We start from the raw sequence: 7,911 nt of genomic DNA, 5'->3' as shown, positions 1-7,911 counted from the left end.
TCTCTCTCTCTCTCTCTCTCTCTGTATCCCTCTCTCTCAGAGGCTCAGAGTTCCTCCATTTCTATCCTGCCCAGATTGCTGCTGTTTAAACAGGAGTTTGCTTGTTATTGACCGAGCAGAACTGGCCACATGTCAGAAGTGTCCGCCAACATGAAGCTCCAAGGTCAGCAGGTATCACAGCTGCAGGAACTCCGGCCTGGTGCAGTGTGTGTGTGTGTGTGTGTGTGTATGTGTGTGTATGGGGAGTGGAAGAAATCAAAGACCAGTTTTTAACCTGCAGCTTTGATGAAGCCCCATTATTTTGGTCTGAAGGCTCCTGAGGGCCCTGACACAAGTGGGCTGCAATCTCCATGCAACTGTTTTCCTTGTAGTTTCTCCCCGCAATCACAGAGAGCACAGTTGAAAGCCACTGTGACAGCGCAAGGTTTTTGAGCCAGAAAAGTAGAAAACATTAGCTGTCTGTCTTGTTATTTAAGATTCATTTTAATAAACAATACCATTCATTAAGAGCTGTGGCCTGTTTCTAACCACAGCTGATGACATTGATGCTGTTTATACAAGTGAGTTTCTATTTATTTTTCAGTTTTCTATTCTTTCTCTTTCTTTGTTTCAGTCTTTAGAATGGCTCCGCCCCCTCGTCTCAGTCTGTCCAATCACAGCACTGGACGCACGTTTATGGTAGAGCGCAAAGACGAGGTCAAACACGGAGAAATAAGAGCACTGAGTAAAAACGGGGAAGAAAGAGAACAGAGTGAAAACGGCTAAAAACCAGAGCTTCTGCTCCTCGCTCCTCACTGCTGTGCGCTCGGGGTCGGGGTGAACAGCGAGCGGCTCGTTATCATTTAAAGGAACAGGTGCTGAAAGCGGGCGTTCTGAACAGGGGCTGTTTACACAGGGGGAGAACACTGCTGTGGGGCTCGTGGGGTTTGGACCAAAGCGGGTCACAGACGTTTCATTAAGAAACAGAACTGTGTTCCACTGTGGAGACGAACCTTCTGGAAGTCTGGAGAGTTCTACAGATGCACGGTAGCTTTTCAGTATCAGTTTAAAGTTCATATCAGAGTTCTGCGTTTGTGTTTCTGATCCATGGGTTCTAACATGCGGCAGATTATGAGCGTTTACACCCAAGGCCGAGTTCAGAGAGTCCAGGCCCGGCTCGAGTTCTGTGAGAGACCTCACGCCCTAACAGAGGTAAAACGGAGAGAGCGTTGTTGGCATAACGAGCGCGCAGAATAAGTGAGGAAAAAATACTTGGGAATCTTTATCGCCGATCGCCAACACGCGCCTCGGACAAGCGCCTCGTCAGGGTTGCCAGATAATTGGAGGAATCTGCTTTTTTCTCCATGGCTCTAAGAAGCGATAGCATTGAAACATCACATTCCATCGGCGGGAGAAGAGAAGCGCACGTTTATCCTGTTTATTTCACTTTCTCGCCTCCTGTACGCTTTTCATCCATCATTCATTTCGGAGCGTATGCCCCCTTTTGATGTGTGTGTGTGTGTGTGTGTGTTCAGGTACGTGTGCTCTATGTGTGTTCCCATTGATGGATTGCTTGTCAGCAGTGCCTCCTTCACCCGAACCCGAGCGTTTACTCTCCGCACACGTACACACTGTTTGCTCTTGAGATTCTCGGAGGAAACAGTTTAACCCTTTGTGTGCTGGCCTTTCAGCTCAAGGCCAACGTCGTCTGAGTGACCACTGAGGAGGACGAGGAGCATCCGCTCCCCTGAGGCGCTGGGGAAGAGACGTAAACATGTACTGAGTTATTGTGAGGTGATAAAACAGACAACAGCCAGAGCAGGACTATATTTCATTTCCTCTGTATCCATCCATCAGTGCTTTAGTTGCATCACTCCACTGCTCCCTCCATCCATCTATCCATGCATAAACATGTGTTAGGTGTGCAAACAAGTTTTTGGGGGTTTCTTTGTGCAACATATAATTCATTTATTGTCTGTAACCCTTTTCCAGTTCAGGGCAGCGGTGGGCCCGGAGCCTACCCAGAATCAGTGGGCGCAAGGCGGGAACACATCCTGGAGGGGGCACCAGTCCTTCACAGGGCAACACACACACACCTACGGACACTTTTAAGTCTCCAATCCACCTACCAACGTGTGTTTTTGGAGCGTGGGAGGAAACCTGAGCACCCGGAGGAAACCCACACAGACACAGGGAGAACACACCACACTCCTCACAGACAGTCACCCGGAGGAAACCCACGCAGACACAGGAAGAACACACCACACTCCTCACAGACAGTCACCCGGAGGAAACCCACGCAGACACAGGGAGAACACACCACACTCCTCACAGACAGTCACCCGGAGGAAACCCACGCAGACACAGGAAGAACACACCACACTCCTCACAGACAGTCATCCAGAGGAAACCCACGCAGACACAGAGAGAACACACCACACTCCTCACAGACAGTCACCAGGAGGAAACCCACACAGACACAGAGAGAACACACCACACTCCTCACAGACAGTCACCCGGAGGAAACCCACACAGGGAGATCCTATCAAAATCATACTTCTTTTTTCCTTCTTCCATCTCTCCACACAACTCCATCCTCTCCACTTCTATTTCTCTTTTTCCTTTTTTACATTTCTTTATCCATCACTTCATACATCCTTCTATCATTCATATCTCTATTCCCCAATGACTCTCTCTCTCTCTCCCTCTCTCTCTCTCTCTCTCTCTTTCTCTGAGTGGGAGTTGCTTGGCCGGCCTGCTCACTGATGATCACAATCATTTTAATGTGTCACTTTTTCCCCAGAGAGAGAGAGAGAGAGGCGCACATACATTTCTGAAGACCAGACAAAGCTGAAATCTTCACTCAGACGCATTCAAAGAGTGAAGAGATGAAAAAGAAAGAGAGAGGAGTGAGCTGAGGTTGGCTCCAAGTTTCCATTGCGTCCGCGGTTCACAGGACGATGTAAGGGTCAGTGTCTCAGAGGAAACACTGTCAGAGACCTTCACGTTTATCCTCTTCATGCTTTGGTTATTTCTTCTTCCTTTTCGTGTAAACATTCCCAGTCTTTTTTGAACTAGAGGTGTCGGAGCCAACAAATGCATTTGCATCTCATTACAGTCATTATCTTTTTACATTAGAGACAGTGCTTATTATCGGTGCCAAATCACATGTTAGACATCCCTTCTCATTACCGCAGTCTGTTACCTTTATCTACATTAGTCTCCATAGGAAACCATGGTCAGAGGGAAGTGGATTCTTGGAAGCGTAGGTCGTCTTGCTTATTGCCAAATGTGGCCTAAAAACATGTAAATCTACTTAGAATTCACACGGCTGATTGGCTCTGGTGATGAAGTGTACATCAGTACATCAGATCCTCCCAACAATGTTTATATATGTAAATATATATCAAACTTTTATTTTGAAAGGGTGCCAGCGAGTCAGACACAGGGTGGGTCTTCTTTCATCCTTCATTAAGGCACCATTTCAATTCAATCTTCAGCTTCACCGGCCTCCACTTCACCATCAGAGTCTGGTTTATAAAGTTAGTGTTGACCAGCTCTGGGCTTGAGGTCAGTAAAAGAGCGGCTGTTAGTTTAACACTTGGGGCAGCCGTGGCCTGACAGTTAGCGCAGTGGCCATGTTCCAACTGATGCAGAGCCTTTCCAGGAGGCGTAAAAGTCCCCCATCACTGCTGACCATTAAAAACACTAAGATGAGATAGAGTGGTGTTTAGAGTCCAGAACAAGCCTCCAGCATCAGTCACTGATCTAACTAATGATGTCTAAGATGCAAACAAGTGCTCACAGCAATGTTCTGACACACAGCGTAGAATTCCCAGAAGAGCAGACAAATCAGAAGCCGTTTCCAAAGATGTCTGGCCTCCATGGCCTTTCCCCTTTGACTCCTGTCCGCCTTGTTTCAGCTGCCATCGTATTTACTTTTCCTTTCCCTTAATCACAGCTGCCTGGGGAACAATTAAGCACGCGAAGTGTGGCGATTCGTCTCGGAAATTCCTCCACCGAACTGTCCGCACGTTTCCTGAAGAACTAATTAAAACGAATCAATGACACACAGCTCGTGGAAGGCGACGATATGTCAAAGCCATCAGCGCCGTACAAAGGACAGTCGTAATTGTTTTGTTCCTGCGGCTCCTGTAAACAGCCTGTCAAGGGCCGGACGCCGGCATGTATGTTCTGAATGGATGTCGTTCTTGTCGTTTCTTGATATCCCCGCCCTCTAACAGCCCACGCTGTTGAACCCTCTGTCTTCGCTTCTTGGTGTAACTGCATTTTTTTCCCTTCTCCGTCTCATCAAACACCATTAATTGTGGCACAGAAAAGTGACGGCCTCCTTACAACCCACCAGCTTAAAGCCCTGGAGTCTCCAAGCCTTCAATGTGGTGACAACCGTGTCTTTGGAAGAGTGTTTCAAATCATTTTTCTTAATTACTTGCACTTCTACTCCTAGTTCTAGACCTTGATGTGGTTTACATTCTTCAGGACAAACTCCTCCGACTGAGGGATCCAGTCCCAAACCAGTTTAACTATCCACTAGTGCATGGCTGTCCACTTCAAATCTGCATGTTTCTTAAAAGGAAACAAATATTTAAGGTGGGGCGGCACGGTGGCGCAGCAGGTAGTGTCACAGTCACACAGCTCCAGGGGCCTGGGGGTTGTGGGTTCAATTCCCGCTCCGGGTGACTGTCTGTGAGGAGTGTGGTGTGTTCTCCCTGTGTCTGCGTGGGTTTCCTCCGGGTGACTGTCTGTGAGGAGTGTTCTCCCTGTGTCTTCGTGGTTTTCTCCAGGTGACTGTCTGTGAGGAGTGTGGTGTGTTCTCTCTGTGTCTGCATGGGTTTCCTCCGGGTGACTGTCTGTGAGGAGTGTGGTGTGTTCTCTCTGTGTCTGCATGGGTTTCCTCCGGGTGCTCCAGTTTCCTCCCACAGTCCAAAAACACAAGTGTTCGTAGGTGTGAGTGAATGTGTGTGTGTGTGTGTTGCCCTGTGAAGGACTGGCGCCCCCTCCAGGGTGTATTCCCACCTTGCACCCAATGATTTCAGGTAGGCTCTGGACCCACCGCGACCCTGAACTGGATAAGGGTTACAGATAATGAATGAATGAATATTTAAGGTGGTCCACTGGACTTTACATGGAATAGCGTTGCTACTGAGTGAATAATTACGTTGGTTATGTGTTGGTGTGTCCCACCCACAGACAGAATGTTTTTTTTTTTGTTTGGCTTAAATCACTCCAGTATTTCTCCCACCCTCCCACAGTCACCATCCCACCGAACACACACACACACACCTGGGCACCAGCGTGAATGTGAATTAGTGAAGGTTATAAAAAGCTGAAGGAGAACCTGGATCAGTGCCTTATTGTTATTTATTGCCTCCCCTCTTTAAAACTCCTGGCTACGCTCATGCTTGGTGATAAACAACATACAGGAAGCAGCCTTTTCAATTAAACCAGCGGCTGTACATCATACGGGAACGTGTGACATCTCTTTGCATGACAGACAAGGAGGAGATGCTTTAAAGGCCCCACTGCTATCCTCAGATAGCTTCAGCTCTTACCTTTCACAGAGAATACCTTCAGTCCGCTCTGTTGTTCAACGTAAATTGGCCACAATTTTCAGCGTCTCCAAGCGAAAAGAGGAATGTAGTAGGCACTTACCTGCGGTTCGTGTGCAGCATTGACCGTCCTCGGCACTAGGCTCTAGACTATTATCTCCGCTGGAAGGATTGGGCTGCAATTTTTAGACCAATGATGGTTCCTTGATGACTGCCTTCATGGTTCTGAATGTCACTGACCATTGCATCGCAATCAGTCAGGTCAAATCTCCCGTCCAAGCTTCGGCAGACCACGCATAGCACGTACAGGTCTCTCTCTCTCTGCAGTCTGAGATGTCTTCTTCTTCTTCAGACTCACTAGGCGCCATGTGGGGACACACCCTGAACAGAGCACACACTCACACCTGAGCACAGTTGTGTTCCTAAAGGTTCATTACATTCTCTTCTCCAGAAGGAGAGGGAGATCTCTGTAATCTTTCATTACACAACTGTGGAGAATAAAAGAACACAATAAAAGTCCTGGAGATGAAACGGGGCGGATGAAGTCTACACCTCTTTAAAATCTACAATTATAATAGAATGAGGTACAATTACGTTCCCTAATTCCAGGTACTGTGTATGTAATCTTGGTACAACCACAGTGACAGTTTATTCTTTTCTGACAGTGTATTAAAATGACTATTTTCATTTTATTTAACAGCAACAAAGAAAAAAGAAAACACAATAAAAACTAAAAATGAAGCAGTGTGAAAGCGGCGAGTGAAGGGTTTATTGGGCACTGTGTTCGTTATGAGCTCCATCAGGAAAAAAAAGTGCTGCCGAAGACTGTGATGTGTTTTGTTCTGTTCTTGTGGATAATATTGTGTCCACAATTTAAAAATGATTAATTATCACTTAATGAAACTTCATCTCAGATGCAAAAGACACCTGCTGAACGAATAAATCACTGAGATGTGAAGAGTGTGCTGAGGGTGAAACTGTTAATGCTGATTGCTACAGACAACAATTTCTGTGACTGAACTAAGAATTTGGTCAAAAACATCCCTTTTACAACAAAGGGTTTTGTCACATGATGTAATTTCATAACACCTCTAGGCCTCAAGTCAGTGACGGTAATGTTACTGATGATAGTTTGGGAATAGAGTCAGTTCAGAGTCACTGTAATACGATTTTGATTGTGGAAAGTGCTCTTTCGTCACTGCTGGGATTTGTAAACTGTCCGAAAAATGGTGTAAGGTCTTAGACTAAATACTAAGCTTAATTTGATAATTGTATTGTATTGTGGGCGGCACGGTGGAGCATTAGGTAGTGTCTCTGTCACAGCTCCAGGGTCCTGGGGGTTGTGGGTTCGAGTCCCGCTCCGGGTGACTGTCTGTGAGGAGTGTGGTGTGTTCTCTCTGTGTCTGCGTGGGTTTCCTCCGGGTGACTGTCTGTGAGGAGTGTGGTGTGTTCTCTCTGTGTCTGTGTGGGTTTCCTCTGGGTGACTGTCTGTGAGGAGGTGGTGTGTTCTCCCTGTGTCTGCGTGGGTTTCCTCCGGATGACTGTCTGTGAGGAGTGTGGTGTGTTCTCCCTGTGTCTGTGTGGGTTTCCTCCGGGTGACTGTCTGTGAGGAGTGTGGTGTGTTCTCCCTGTGTCTGCGTGGGTTTCCTCCGGGTGACTGTCTGTGAGGAGTGTGGTGTGTTCTCTCTGTGTCTGCGTGGGTTTCCTCCGGGTGACTGTCTGTGAGGAGTGTGGCGTGTTCTTCCTGTGTCTGCATGGGTTTCCTCCGGGTGCTCTGGTTTCCTCCCATGCTCCAATAACACACATTGGTAGGTGGATTGGAGACTCAAAAGTGTCCGTTGGTGTGAGTGAATGTGTGTGTCTCCCTGTGAAGGACTGGTGCCCCCTCCAGGGTTTGTTCCAGCCTTGCACCCAGTGATTCCGGGGAGGCTCCAGACCCACTGCGACCCTGAACTGGTTAAGGGTTACAGAGAATGAATGAATGAATGAATGAATGAAATGTATTGTAGTTTTCTCACAAACACCTTTGATGTTTGAACATTTTACAAACCCTTTAAAAGTTGTCTGTACACATAATACACTGTAGTATGCCGAGCTTGTCATCCACCCACCCTCTGGATGATTGGTTATTTTCCGCTAAAGTCTTATTTAGTAACAAACAATGTAACTGCGAGCTTAGAGCCATAAAGACGTGCCAAAAGCATCAAAGAAAACTTTTGCCCAACTATGAGTTTAATGCAGAAACTCTGTGTATCCTCACAAGCCCTGCATCAATTACAGAAGCATCAATTATGAATGTTCTATACCATAGAACTATATTTCTCCAAAGAACGCAACAATTATGCGGCTCAGAGTTATGGAT

This window comes from Hoplias malabaricus, chromosome Y (assembly GCF_029633855.1).
Source record: "Hoplias malabaricus isolate fHopMal1 chromosome Y, fHopMal1.hap1, whole genome shotgun sequence".
Taxonomy (NCBI): Eukaryota; Metazoa; Chordata; class Actinopteri; order Characiformes; family Erythrinidae; genus Hoplias; species Hoplias malabaricus.
This window is presented reverse-complemented; position numbering follows the sequence as displayed.